The sequence below is a fragment of the Muscardinus avellanarius genome (genome assembly GCF_963383645.1).
Source record: "Muscardinus avellanarius genome assembly, chromosome: 20".
Taxonomy (NCBI): domain Eukaryota; kingdom Metazoa; phylum Chordata; class Mammalia; order Rodentia; family Gliridae; genus Muscardinus; species Muscardinus avellanarius.
Window position 1 is genome coordinate 30,015,378 of NC_137806.1, and position 14,718 is coordinate 30,030,095.

Genomic DNA, 14,718 nt, shown 5'->3' on the forward strand with positions numbered 1-14,718 from the left:
TGAACCCTAATTACTGTGTTTCACATCTTGCATGGATTACTTTTTTCTTTTCTTATCCTTTCCTTTCTTTCTTTCTTTTTCTTCTTTCTTTCTTTCTTTCTTTCTTTCTTTCTTTCTTTCTTTCTCTCTCTCTCTCGCAGTACTAGGGATGGGACCCAGGGCCACTCTAATTCTGAGCTACAGCCCCATTTTTTATTCCTTATTTTGAAACAGGGTCTCACTGAGTTGCAGAGGGCCTCACTAAGTAGCTGAGGATGGCCTCGAACCACGAGCCTCCTGTCTCAGCCTCCCAAGTCCTGGGATTAGAGGTGTGTACTACCGTGCCTGGTGTTCACACAGCATCTTTTGGTGTGGTACCCTCCCAATCCCATCTGCTCCTTTCCAACATTCTCCCTTATTTTTATTTTTAGATCCCTTTGAGGAAGCCATTTAGTGATCACTCATCATTGTGAAAATAATCCAATGATTAGAGTGTATTGTGAGAAAACATACCTTCCTTTTCTTTAGGTGAATGAAAAACCCTAATCCATGTCACTGTTGGTAAGAATGACCATCCTTGAAGTGGACGAGATTTTTCTGTGACAGGTGTCACTCTGGGATATTGTCTTGAGAAATACTCTAGAACAATATTCTCAATTCTCTTATTCTGATTCATTTACACCTGACCCTATTTCCCGATTATTTTTGATTGTCCCAGAATCTTGAGTCTGGGCACCTGAGATAATAATTATGTGAGTGCACATGATTTTTTTTTTTTTTTTTGGTACTAGGGATTGAACCCAGGAGCTTTTTACCAGAACGACACCTCCAGCCCTCCACCTCCTTTTATCACACCGGAAATTAAACCCAGGGACATTTTTTTTTTTTTAACTTCTGAGCCCTCAAACCTGCCATCCTCCCGTCTCGGCATCCCCACTGCTAAGATTGCAGGCGTGTGCTGCTACGCCCGGCTAGGACACCCATCGTTCTTACTATGGCCCACGTGCTTTCTGACCGAGGGAACAGGAAGCTGCCATTGCTCAGGTCTATTACACACCATCAGCCATCATTAAAGGAAAGGGGTGTATTCACAACACACACACACACACACACACACACACACACACACACACACACAGAAAGAGAGAGGGAGAGAGAGAGAGGGAGGAGTATCCTGTCAGGTATCCCTGAAGACGTTTCCTGGTCTATTAAATACATTCCAAATGCAAAGGCACTTTTCTGTACTGTATGTTTACGTGGGGCTTTCTTGTGGGAAGTAGTGTGAATACTTACCACACACTGGAAATCACATGACTAGTTTAAACCTGAAATATGAGATATCAATCCTGTCTTCAGATTATCATTGTGTATTTACGATTATACCTTTGTCCTCATTCTGTCCTAGCTGGAGCCGGGGCTATCAGAGTTCAGAGAAACAAGGTATTAGCCAGTTTAAGTATTGTAATCAAAACGGCCCCTTATCTGCAAAATCATCCAATTTTTTTTTTTTTTTTTTTTTTTTTTGGTACTGGGGATGAAACCCAACGGCATTCTACCTCCAAGCTATACCCCCAGCCCTATTTTTTATTTCTTATTTTGAAACAGGATCTCAATGAGTTGCAAAGGGCCTCACTAAGTAGCCGAGGCTGGCTGTGAACCTGCGATCCTCCTGTCTTGGCCTCCCAAATGCTGGGATGCCAAGCGTGCGCAGCCACGCCTGGCTACATCCAATCTTAAAGCAAGGCACAATTTGAGTTTTAGTAGATTCTACTGTTTTCGTTACCTGTGGTTGTTTCATTTTGTTGCATTGCAAATTATCTTTCAACTTGTCTTCATAATATAAAAATGGTTCCACTATGTCTATTATATTTTAATATGTATGTATATTTATATATATATATTTAATATATATTTATTTATTTATTACTGAGGAGGAACATTTTACCTCTGAGCTACATCCCCAGCCCTATTTTATTTTTTAATTTTTAAAATTTATTATTATTTTTTTTGGTGGTACTGGGGTTCCTGGAAGCCTTCTACCTCTGGGATAAACTCCCAGACCTATGTTTTATTTTTCTTTGGAAACAGGGTCTCTTAAGCCAGCGAGGCTGGCTTTGAACCTGCGCGATCCAACTGTCTCTGCCTCCCAAGCGCGGGGATTACAAGCGTGCGTCACCATGCCCAGCTTATTTTTTATTTAAAAAAAGGGTCTCACAGAGTTGTAGAGGGCCTTAGTCCCCCTACCTTCTCAGGGCCTCACTAAGTAGTAGCTGAGGCTGTCCACGAACTGTGATCCTTCTATCTCAGTTTCTCAAATGCTGGGATTACACGCATGCGCCACTGTGCCTAGCTTTATTTTTATTTTGCAATTGGGTCTCATTAAGTTTACGAGAGTCTCACTACTTACTGAGGCTGTCCTTGAACTTGCAATGTTTCTGTCTCAGCCTCCCAAGTACTTGGATTACAAACATGTGCCACCATACTGGGCTCAGCCCAATTTTTTATTTTTCATTTGGAAACAAGGGTTTGCTGAGGCTGGCTTTGAACCTGCGATACTCCTGTCTCAGCCTCCCAAGTACTGGGATTGCAAGCGTGCGCCACCACGCCTGGCCGTGTGTGTGTATGTGTGTGTGTTTTGGTGGGGAGTCGGCTGTGAATTGTGTGTGTGTGTGTGTGTGTGTGTGTGTGTGTGTCACTGGGGATCGCTCCCAGGGGCATTCTACTTCCGAACTTCATCTCTAGTCCTATTCTATTTGTATTTGGAAATAGAGTCTCTCTAGGTTGATAAAAGCCTTACTACTTGCTGGGAATGTCCTCAAACCTGTGATCCTCTTGTCTCAGCCTCCCAAGTACCGGAATCACAGGCATGTGCCACTATGCCAGGCTTGCTGCAGATCTTTGATAACTTGTGGAAAATAATTTTTTTTTTTGAGCAAGGTACCTCTAAATCAACTCACGTGTTATCTGTTTTGTGGACTACTGGCACCTTCTCAAGGCCTTGGTTTTGGCCAATCTTTCTCTGTTACTCCCTCAAGTCTAAGTATGCGTACACTCAGCAAGCTCGCCTCTAACGCTGGTTATATGCAACACAGTTAAAACCGGGGTACCAGAGTTGTATAAATAAGAGATCACATGATGCCTTATCACCCTCTCTTGGCATCTGAATGCTGATTCTTTTATTCCTACGGATGCCTGAGGATCCTGACCCTTGTTTTGGAGTACCCCACACCAAAGAGGGAATGAAGTGTGAAATCAATTCTGATATGACTGTAACTCAGGGGACAGATAGATAGGAGAGATGGCTTCATCTGCAAAGCAATTTAAAATTAGGACCTACTATCAATGTGGATGTTGGGTGACCTTTTTGAAAGAGGCAACTGGCTTTTTGTCAGGCCTTGCAAACTCTGCTTATAACTGTCCTCTATTTTATAGCTGAGAATTTCTGCAGTTTCCTACAGGAGATTAAAGGATAATTGCTTTAGCAATAAAAATGCTCTCTTAAGATTTAGACGGGGTAGGTTTACTGTGGTGTTATTTATTGTTTACTATTTGCAATACAAAATATAGTGGACTTTTAAGCAGTGGAACATGTTCATGCATGCTGAGGTGTACTTAGGCCGACGCCGGTGTGTGCGCGCGCATACCCGCTCACACTTAGTGCAGTCACGTTTGATTTGATTAGAGATTGCTTGTGCCATATGAGAGCTGTTCAATTGAGTCTTTTCTGTAAGCATGTGTTTCGTTAGCAGGTTTTTTTTTTTTCTTACTCTTTATTTGAGTGAAGCTGCATATTAGCTATTAGGTACTGTGGAGTGGTAACAGTCTCTTTTATAGTCCAGGACGAGCTAAGACACGGCATGTGGGAAGTTCAGTATTGAGAGGAAAAAAAATCATTGAGGAAGCCCTACCACAAGCCAGTGCGGAATTAGGCGCCGAATGGGCTCAGCAAGGAGAGTTCTTGTTCAGGGGAAGAGCAGCTGGGTCCTGCAGGACTGAGGAGCTTGGAGACTGTGCACCGGGGAGCTGGGCGTGCAGAGGGGCCGTGGGCTGAGGAGCCAAGTGTTGGGGGCTTCGCTCAGGGGCGCTTTGTGGCGACTGGGGCTCTCTGATTGGGCGGAGCATCCTGGGCTTCTTCAGGCCTCTCTGGCCAGCTGAGGCGTGATGGACAGGGGCCAAGCGTCCAGGATACTGAGCCTATTGGGGGGATGGCCTCAGGGCCTGGGTGTGTCCTTTCCTGTTTTCTAAAGGCCAAATAAATGACTTGGCATGTGACTGTGTGTGTGTGTGTGTGTGTGTGTGTGTGTGTGCATGTTACGTTTGAGGAGTTGCATCTTGGGAGTTGGGATTTGTGTATTGTGATTTTGCATTGCGTGAGCACGTGTTGTGTGTGCTGTCAGGGTGTGCGGTGTTGTGACTTGTGGTGAGTTTGGTAAATGAGAGATGTGTTATCTCTGTGTTGTGTGTGTGGCACAGTCTATTAGGGTGGCCCGTGTGTGTTGTCAGTGTCTGATAGAGAGAGAAGAGGGAGTCCTCATGACCTCTCTGTAGGAAGTCATACCTTCTAGATCATTCTCTGCCAGTGAGGCCTCCTGACCAGTTGAGAAACAACAGGCACATTTGGCCGTCGAATCTGGCCCTGAATTCTGAGTCAGCACCGGGTCCCTGGAGTTTGTCTTGTATTGTCCTCAGACACAATTGTTTTAAATCTTTTTTTTGGGGGGGGGGTGGGACTGGGGTTGAACCCAGGGACAGTCTACCTTTGAGCTATGCCCTCAGTCCTTTATTATTTTTTTGTTTGAAAGAGAGTCTCGTTAGGTTGCCGAGACGCTCACTAAATGGCTGAGGCTGTCCTCAAACCAGGGATCCCCCTGTCAGCCTCCCAAGTACTGGGATTGCAGGCATGCGCTTCCATGAAGCCCGGCTTTCAGACTCTTTCTTGGGGGGTATGCTTTCTCAAGATCTGTTTGCAAGGATCTGTCCTCCTCCTCGGTCCTCTAGCACCAAGCCCCATTTGGGTCGAGAAGGAACTTAAATGCCTCCCGGAAGTGATGCACTTGAGAGGGATTCCCTCTGTGAAGAGTTTATCCCTTGATGGGCCCATCAACAACGCAGTGGGTTTAAGTAAAATACGGCAGTGAATTTAATCTTACAGGCCGTCTGGGTCTTACATGGAGAAAGCAGGCAGCCACCGAGGCAGTGGTTCCCTCCTAAGAAAGGGGCGTGAGGAGGTGGCCTCTGGGGACAGGGACGCCCGTGTTCCATCTCCTGTGCCACCCTCCAGGTCGCCCTCTCCACCCTCCCAGTGTCTTATCACTCAACCTACCGCACTGCTAGGAGGTGGGCTATAGGCCATTTCGATCACTTTTTGAAATGCTTAGACCTTTAATCCAGGCTGCAAAACAAAGACTTTTTTTTTTTAATGGTACTAAGGTAGAACCCAGGGGCATTCTATCTCCGAGCTATACCCCCGCCCTATTTTTTATTCTTTATTTTGAAGCAGGGTCTCACTGAGTTGCAAAGGGCCTCACTAAGTCGCTGAGGCTGTCTGTGAACCTGCGATCCTCCTGTCTCAGCCTCCCGAATGCTGGGATTACAGGCGTGCGCCACTAGATCAAAGAAAGCCTCCTTTTGTCTGTCGGCCTTTCCGGCAGAACACGGAACGTCTTTCGGTTTGAGTTCTGCTCTTTGTGGTCTGATCGACAGCTTCTTTTTGGCGGTGTTGCTGTTGGCTTGCTGTGTTATTAGAGGATGGGGGGCTCAGTCCATAGGCCTCTCCCTGCTCTCCAAGAGTGTTGGAGATATGCAGGTGTTTGGCCTGGCCCAGCCAGGTAGAGCCTGGGAAGCGGAAAGCTGGGGAGACCCGGTCCTGGGGTGTTGTACAGCAGATGTTTCTACCTCTGAGTTTTCTCTGGACTGCTGGGTGAGGCTCTGCTGTGTTACAAACAGGCTGCACCCCAGACTCCTGCCCTGGACCACAGCAAACTTGGTGACGACTCCGCACTCTTCCTATGGTACAACTTTTCCCGTCTTTGAAACTCTAGTGTCTCACGGGAGGGTTCTGAGTTCATGTTTTGGGGGGAGTCTCTGCTTCTTACAATGTATATATCAGCACAGGCTGGTTAAAATAGACCTCACTGTTAGCCATCAGTCACAAACGCTTTATCTCTTTATTTTTTATTTTTTGCGGGTCTGGGGATGGAACCCAGGGGCATTCTACCTCCGATCCATAACCCCAGCCCTATTTTTTATTCTTTATTTTGAAACAGAGTCTCACTGAATTGCAAACGGCCTCACTAAGTTGCTGAGGCTGTCCGCGAACAGTGATCCTCCTGTCTGAGCCTCCCGGATGCTGGGATGACAAGTGTGCGCCATGGCCGGCTCTACGAATACTTTAATAAAAGGCCTTGTTTGGTCAAACACAACTTTATTAATAATCTGACAGCAGCCTTACGGAAAAGCTTGGATTGCAGAACAGCGTGTGCGTGCTTGTTTACTCCCTTTTTGCACAAAAGCACGCCTTGATTTGCATAAAGGAGAATGTGTATGCTATGACTGGTGATTATCTTTTGGAGAGACTGTTTGACACATTTCCATATTGTCTGCTTCCTCTTTTTTAAAACAAAGAACACATGCATTCTAGTCGTAAAAGTTATCTGTGGCTCCTGAAATAATAACAGAAAATTTGGCAATATTAGCTAAGCCACGCTGCTCATTACAAATTAATGGTTTCATTCCAGCGGAGATATTTGCCAGTTTTCTTCAGTGACAAGCTCTGTCCCCCATTCTTTCCTCTTGAATTTCCTGGGGGTGGGGAGAGGGCTGCTGCTCCCCAGGGCTGGCTCCTTGGGGAGCTGCCTGTGTCCTGCGAGCCATGTCACTTTGAAGGCGCTGTCCCCAGATGTGCAGACTCCAGCCCCTCCCTCCGCACACGCGGCCAGCGGAGGTGACCTGCGGGGAGCCTGTTCAGGCGCTGCCAGCCACTGATATGCAACCTCTGTGGGCAAATCCCCTGGCAGCTGCCCTGCGTCAGGATATTTTTTTTGGCCACCGGTTCTTTCTTACCTGTGGCACAGGAGCCTGGCCACTTGCTGTAGTCACCGGAGGAGCCAGTTCACAGCCCCCAGCGCAGGCCTCCGCAACTCAGTCTCCCAGCAATTCCCGTGTAGCTGCGCAGCTGGGGGACAGTGGCTTCTCCCTTCTAGATCTGTGACTTATTTATTTATTTATTTTGGTACTGGGGATGGAACCCAGGGCCTTTCTACCACTGGGCTGCACTCCCAGACCTATTTTATGTTTTATTTAGAAACAGGGTCTCACCATATTGCTTGAGAGCCTCACTAAGTAACTGAGACTGGCTTCAAACTTGCGCGATCCTCCAGTCTCAGCCTCCCAAGTACTGGGATTCCAAGTGTGGGTCTTGCTAGGTTGCTGAGTCTCACTACTTTGCCGGGGGCTGTCCTTGAACCCCAACCCTGCCATTCTCCTGTCTCAGCCTCCTAAGTACTGGGATGATAGGTGTGTACCACCACACCCAGCTTGATTTTGTTTTTCTGAGATAAAGTGTGTATATTGCCCAGGTTGGGCTCAAATTCCTGGGCTGAAGCAATGGTCTGGGGCCATGGGAGCGCTGACACCGCGCCCAGCTTCTCAGCTCCTGAACCTCTCTGGTTTTTATGGGGGTCATAAGTGCAGCTCCTTTCCTGTATTTTCTGCTTTCTCAGTGGCTGCTAAAGGAGTAAACAGAAGGTCAACGGGGAGAAAACTGAAACCCGGACTTATATATGTTATATGGACTTTGGTTATTTGAAATAAACAGCTTTCTACCCCCACAGTGCCGAGAAGAAAGGAGTCTGTTCCCCAGTCTTCCTCTCCCCGCGTCGCTCCGCGTGAGAGTGACGGGCAGTAATAAAGTTGCGTTCCACCTGTCTTGCCAGCCTTGCTCGCTAATTGTGGCTTCTTCAAAGGTAAAACACACCGGGCGTGGTGGCGCACGCATGCTGGTCATCCCAGTACTTGCGAGGCCGAGATGGGAGGATCTCGGGTTCTCCGCCAGCCTCGGCTACTTAGTGAGGCTCTCAGCAACTTAGTGAGACCCTGTTTCAAAAATAAAGAATAAAAAGTAGGGCTGGGGGTGTAGTGTGGAGGTAGAATGCCTCTGGGTTCAGTCCCAAGAAAAGAAGAAAGTCGAACACTAGCTGGGTGCAGTGGAGCTTGCCTGTCGTCCCAGTACTCGGGAGGTGGGAACAGGAGGATTGCAGGTTCGTGTAAACCTCGGCAACTTGATGAGACCTCAGGAACTTAGTGAGGCCCTGTCTGAAAATAAATAAAATAGGGTTAATAATAGGGAAATAAATTAGCTCAGAGATAGAATGCCCCTAGGTTCAATCTTTAGTACCAAAAAAGAAAAAAAAAGATATTAGGGCAAAACACTATATTTATGGTAAGGCAAACACTTTGATCACGTGTGTGTGTGTGTGTGTGTGTGTGTGTGTGTGTGTGTATGTGTGTGTGTTTGGGGGAAACACTTTTTAAAAAATTTTTTATTGCAGTACCAGGATGGAACCCAGGGGCATTCTACCTCCAAGCTACACCCAAGTCCTATTTTGTATTCTCTATTTTGAAGCAGGGTCTCACTGAGTTGCAGAGGGCTCACTAAGTAGCCGGGGGCTGTCTGCGAACCCGGATCCTCCCGTCTCGGCCTCCCACATACTGGGATTACAAACGCGGGCCACCACGCCTGGCTTGAACACTGGTTTAGTCTCCACCTGATTATCAGCTCGAGCCTGCAGACTGTTCAGGGATGCATTCATCCAGTTCATGCCGGGCTCCTCGCCTTAGATCCTGTGGACCACAGCCGGGCTTTCATTCTTTGGCTCTACCATGTTCTCTCTGCTTCACTTGCTCATAGGATTTTGTTTTGGAGAATTATGCAAGAGAAGAGTAACAGGCTCTTGGCTCTTGCCTGGGCTTTCCCCAGTTAAAGGCCTGGGTCTGTGAGTCAGCGTTTCCCAGGAGGGGGGCGACCAGGACAGCGCCCCAGCGCACTCCCGCCCCGTCACATGGTGGCGAGAATTGGATTCTCTGAGGCTTTGTTAGAGAAAACCCAGCAGCTTCTAAATGACCGTGCATGCTGTTTTTCTTCTGAAAATCTGTAATTTATTTTTTATCTGTAATTTATTTTTTCTTAGTATTCTTTTATGTTAATTTTCTGAGATCATCAGAAATATCTTTTTAAAAAAACTTTTTGGTTACTGGGCTTCAAATTCTGTGTGTATATGTGTATATCTATGCATGTTTGTGTACGTGGATCGCATGTTCACATTTGTATATGTACATGTGTGAATGTGTATATGATACATGTGTGCGTGTTTTTGCATGTATGTGAAGGTGTTTATACATTGCTGTGTATATGTGTGCACATGTGGGTATCTCTGTATGTGTATACTCATGTTATATATATATGCATACACATGCATATATGTATATCCATGTATGCTTGGGTGATTGTGTGTGTATGTGTTATCTGTGTTTATAAACACATAAAGGAATATGTGTATGATGTATTCAGGAAATCTAAATCTTCAAAGTTTGTTTTCTCTCAAGGTGAACTCCAACAGAATTGTTATGTTCTTCTGTAGCCCCAGGGTAAAAACTACAGATGCAGGTAGATGCCTGTGGGATTTGCTAGTCATAATTCTGCCAGCATTCTATTGGTTGGTAATTAGCATTCTGTACTTACAAAGGCTCTAATGTACTTTTTTGAGTTTTATTACTATATATTCCTTCTGGATTCTGCGAGCACTCTCTACCTTTGCTTTTTGCTATCCGTTCTGAATTTTAATGGTTAGAAATTGTAATTCCTTCTGCCCTAATAGTTATAAAAAAAAATTCCTTCGAGCCAGGCATGGTGGCGCACACTTAGAATCCCAGTACTTGGGAGGCTGAGACAGGAGGATTGTAGGTTCATAGCCAGCCTTAGCTACTTAGTGAGACCCTGTTTCAAAATAAAAATAAAAAATGGGGCTGGGGATGTAACTTGGGGGTAGAATGCCCCTGGGTTCAATGCTCAGCACCCCACACCCACAAAATTCCTTTATTCGTATGTGTATATTTGATGTCTTTAAAGATGCTTGGTTACAGTAAAATGTTAAAACATCAAAAAATGTTTTGGAATATAAATTTATCTTTATTTCAAAAGTAACAGTATAAAGGTTGGAGTACATAGATTTAAAGCAAAATCATTTCTAATCTTCAATTTTAATATAGGACCAGTATATTTTTTTCTATAACATTTTGAGTTGATTAATCTAGAAATATAACAATAATTTAAGCAATGTCCACGCTGTTCAGTTTATAACTGTTTTACGTGATTCATTTTATGGGGGATCCATCAACTGCAATTGAAGTGGTAGTGTTAGAAAGAAAAAGCCGGGCATGGTGGCGCACGCTTGTAATCCCAGCACTAGGGAGGCTGAGACGAGAGGATCGCACAGGTTTGAAGCCAGCCTCAGCTACTTAGTGAGCCTCTCAACAACTTAGTGAGACCCTGTTTCCAAATAAAATCTGGGGGTAGAAAGCCCCTGGGTTGCACCCCAGTACCACAAAAAAAAAGAAAAAAAAAAAGAGTGGTTGGGCGTGGTGGCATAGGTTTGTAATCCCAGCATTTGGGAGGCAGAGACTGGAGGATCACCGGGTTTGCAGACAGCCTCAGCTACTTAGCAAAGCTCTTTGCAACTTTCTGAGATCCTGTTTCAGATAGATAGATAGGTAGGTAGGTAGGTAGGTAGGTAGGTAGGTAGGTAGATGGATGGATGGATGGATGGATGGATGGATGGATGGATGGATAGGTAAATGACATTGGGAATGTAGTATAGAGGTAGAATGCCCCTTGGTTCTATCCCCAGCACCTTTTCCTCCAAAAAAACAAAGTAGCCAGGGGGATGAGGTCCACACATCGAAAGAGAGAGGCCAAAGAAAGGCCAGATCGAGAAATTTAGAAAGAACCAGATGAGAAAATGCCCTGCATCAAGGCAAGAGAACTGGATGGCGTGACCCCTGAGAGGCCAGAGATTTTCCGAGAGTTGGAAGATCCCCCCAGTGCTGCTGGGGATGGAGAGAGCCAGCCAGGGAGGGGCTCGGAGGGGAGCCTGGGTTCAGAGAAGAGTCTTGTGAGCCTTAGGGCTGAAGGGGGATGAGACTGCGCAGGGAGCTGGTGTCGGGGTCCTTTGAAAGTTCGTCATGGAGCGTGGGTACAGGGGTGGGGGCCTGAGTGGTCGTAGCTGGAGGAAGGAGTCAGGGCGAGAGGGACGTCAGTGCAGGTAGAGCCGGATCCCCAAGGATGAGTGCGGTCCCCAGGCTTATTCACGAATTGGCTGTTATTCTAGAACCACAAGGCCGTCCACTTCATGCAGCCCAAGGAAGGTTCTGAGTAGCCTTCAAAGCCCGAGGACGCCTTGCTTTTGGAACACAATGTACTGGATTTCAGTTTATCATCGCTGACTAATTCTTAGCCTTTTTTTTTTTTTTTTTTGTTGAAGTCTTTGTAAGTGCCTCATCCAGTGCTGTGACCCACAGAGCCTCTTGGAAAATCTGCGGCCCCGCGGCCATCCCCGTGCCAGGTGGACCAGGGCCTCACAGTGGATGGAGGTCCTCGGTGTTAGAGTTGGAGCGTCTCATCCCTGAGCCGTCTAATTCTGCTCCATAAATAAAAGATATGCATGTGTGTTTATGTCTGTTTGTGTTTCTGTGTCAGTGCATATGTATGTGCATGCACGAGTGTGTGTGTGTGTGTGTGTGTGTGTGTGTGTGTGTGTACTAGAAAACACCCATGTTGTCCCTCACTGTATTTGTAGCTCCCAAGTCTTCTTTACAGCTGTGACGCTTAGGTGTGTCCACTGTGATAAGGAATATTGAAACTTTTACCTTTTGTCTTGTGTATTTGTGGTTATTATTTTTCCCCCTTCTTCTCTTCTGGCAATAACAGATGTAAGTTGCTGGTCAAAAGTTACAAAGCCAGTGACGATGCTTATACACACTGCTCCAGACAGAAAATGGAGCATAAAGCTGGGCATGGTGGCGCATGCTTTTAATCCCAGTCCTTGGGAGGCTGAGACAGGAGGATCGCAGGTTCGCAGCCAGCCTCAGCTACTTAGCAAAGCCCTCTGCACCTTAGTGGGAGAAATTCCCCTTGGTTCAATCCCAGCACCTTTTCCCTCTAAAAGAACAAAGTAGCCAGGGGGATGCGGTCCACACATACAAAGAGAGAGACCAAAGAAAAATAAAGAATAAAAAAGAGAGTTGGGGGCGTATCTTGGAGGTAGAATGCCCCTGGGTTCAATCTTCAGCACTGCAAAACAAAACAAAACAAAACAAAAAGGGAGAGTAGAGGAAGATAGGGGGCTTTTTTGGAGGGGAGAGGGTGGTTGGGACGCGCACACATGACACAAGCCCCGTGAAAGCTCGGGCAGGGCCCGTGCTGGGAGGCAGATGGACTGCAAGTGACCTGCTTTGCAATGGGGAATGAAGGTCCTCAGAGGAATGGAAATCCTGGCCTTTTGCCAAATCATTTGACTGTGATCATCTCTCTTTCATCATTACAGGTGAACTGACGGTGTGTGTAGTTGGCAAAGGCGTTTGAAGAATTCTAGGGGACCACTAGTGTTCTTCCGAATCTAGCATTTTTGCCTGAAATGCTACTTTTATTTTTGGTTAGGGGTTTCTTAGCACTTGCGTGACAGCATTTGGCACACTGTATCTTTGAGCGATGCTGGCTGGGAGGCCGTTTAAAATTAGATTCCTAGAAATCAGGTTACAGGATCCCTCGGCCATGCCACGTGGGTATGTTTCAGCACCTCATAGTGGAGTCCTGTCGCGGTGGCAATTCTTAGGATTCTCAGTATTTTCAGAGCACCCGATCCACACTGCAAGGAGAATGTTGTTTGCTCTCTTTATGAGCCTAAGGTCTGAAGACTTTCTATAGATCTCAACAGCTCTTCTCACACAAGGTCAGCATACGTGTCCTCACTGTCCTTGTGAACAACAGGTCTCTATTTTAAGTCTAGTACTCTCTTTTTGCCCCAGTCTACCAGTCGTTATTTCCCTTCACTGCAACTTTATAAAATAGGAACGAAGGAGAGCAGAGTCTTTGTTTTCTGTGCAGTGAGCAGAGATAGATCGAGGGATCTGCTCCGTTGGCTTCTGGTAGTTTCTGTCAGGAGAGGGAACCCGGGACTCCTGACTTAATCTGTTTTCTGCATTTCCAGAAAGACTCATTTTCTTCCCCTCGGTTCATCCCTCCTCAGGCTGCTTCTTTGCCTTCGGTTTTGACGACTGTGATTTAGTTTCCAAGATGATGAGAGGCTGGTGAAAAGAACATGGAAAGAAAAAGCAGGAAGGGAAGGAATTATCTCATGGCTTTAGTCAGAGGGAAGTCACGCAGACAGAAGAGATGCTCGAAGTGGGTCAGAGCCCAGGAAGCGGGCTCAACAAGCGGCCCCGTGTTCCACGGCCCCTCTGCATTATTGTTGTTACCGTGGAAACTGGAAGAATGACTGTATTCATTCTGAGGTCAAATATATGTCTTTGCTCACTCTGACTATAATTAGCAGAATGTGTTCAATTCAAGTTGGAGAACAGCATTAGAGAGGTTCTTCATACGTGTGTCTTTGTGTGCTGTAGGAGTGTTTGAGTTTGAATGTGTGTGTGTGTGTGTGTGTGTGTGTGTGTGAGAGAGAGAGAGAGAGAGAGAGAGAGAGAGAGAGAGAGAGAGAGAGAGAGAGAGAGAGATCATTTGAAAGAGAAATGTGCAGCTGGGCAAGGTGGCACACACTTGTGATCCCAGTACTTGGGATGCTGAGACGGGAGGATCACAGGTTTAAGGACAGCTTCAGCCAGTAGTGAGACTCTCATCAACCTAGCGAGATCCTGTTTCCAAATAAACATAAAATAGGGCTGGGGGTGTAGCTCGGAGTTAGAATGACCTTGGTTCAATCCCCAGTGCCACAGAAATAAAATAAAACTGAAAGAGAAATGCACAATGAAATAAGTTCATTAATTTCCAGAAGGGACATTTGGGGAATAGCTACTTCTTATAGAATTGAATGATGGGCCTCGGAGGACTGTGTGTTTGGACCTGTGTACAATTCTGTGTGTATATGTGTATATCTATGCATGTTTGTGTATGTGGATCGCACGTTCACATTTGTATATGTACATGTGTGAATGTGTATATGATACATGTGTGTGTGTTTTTGCATGTATGTGAAGGTGTTTATTCATTGCTGTGTATATGTGTGCACATGTGGGTATCTCTGTATGTGTACACTCATGTTATATATATATATATGCATACACATGCATATATGTATATCCATGTATGCTTGGGTGATTGTGTGTGTATGTGTTATCTGTGTTTATAAACACATAAACGAATATGTGTGGTGGCATGTGTCTCAACATGTGTGTGTTACAAATGTGTGTTTATGTGTAGGAAAGTGCTTGTATATATATGTATTTATTTATGTGTATGTTGGTATGTGAATATGTGTATATATGTATGTGTTTGGGTGCATTATTTTGAGATACTAGAGATTGAAACCAGGGACATCCTACCGCCAAGCTACACTATACCCCTATTTTTTATTATTTACTTTGAAACAAGGTCTCACTAAGTTGCGGAGGGCCTTACTAAGTAGCAGAGGCTGGCTGTGAACCTCCAGTCCTCTTGTCTCAGTCTCCCAA

The 14,718-nt window shown here is 45.7% G+C and overlaps 1 protein-coding gene across 2 annotated transcripts in view; it reads left to right on the top strand.

Moving 5' to 3' along the window:
• Positions 1-14,718, top strand: part of DIP2C (disco interacting protein 2 homolog C) — a gene marked incomplete at both ends in the record, with an annotated part of 371,916 nt that overhangs the window by 14,270 nt on the left and 342,928 nt on the right. The window lies entirely within an intron of this gene.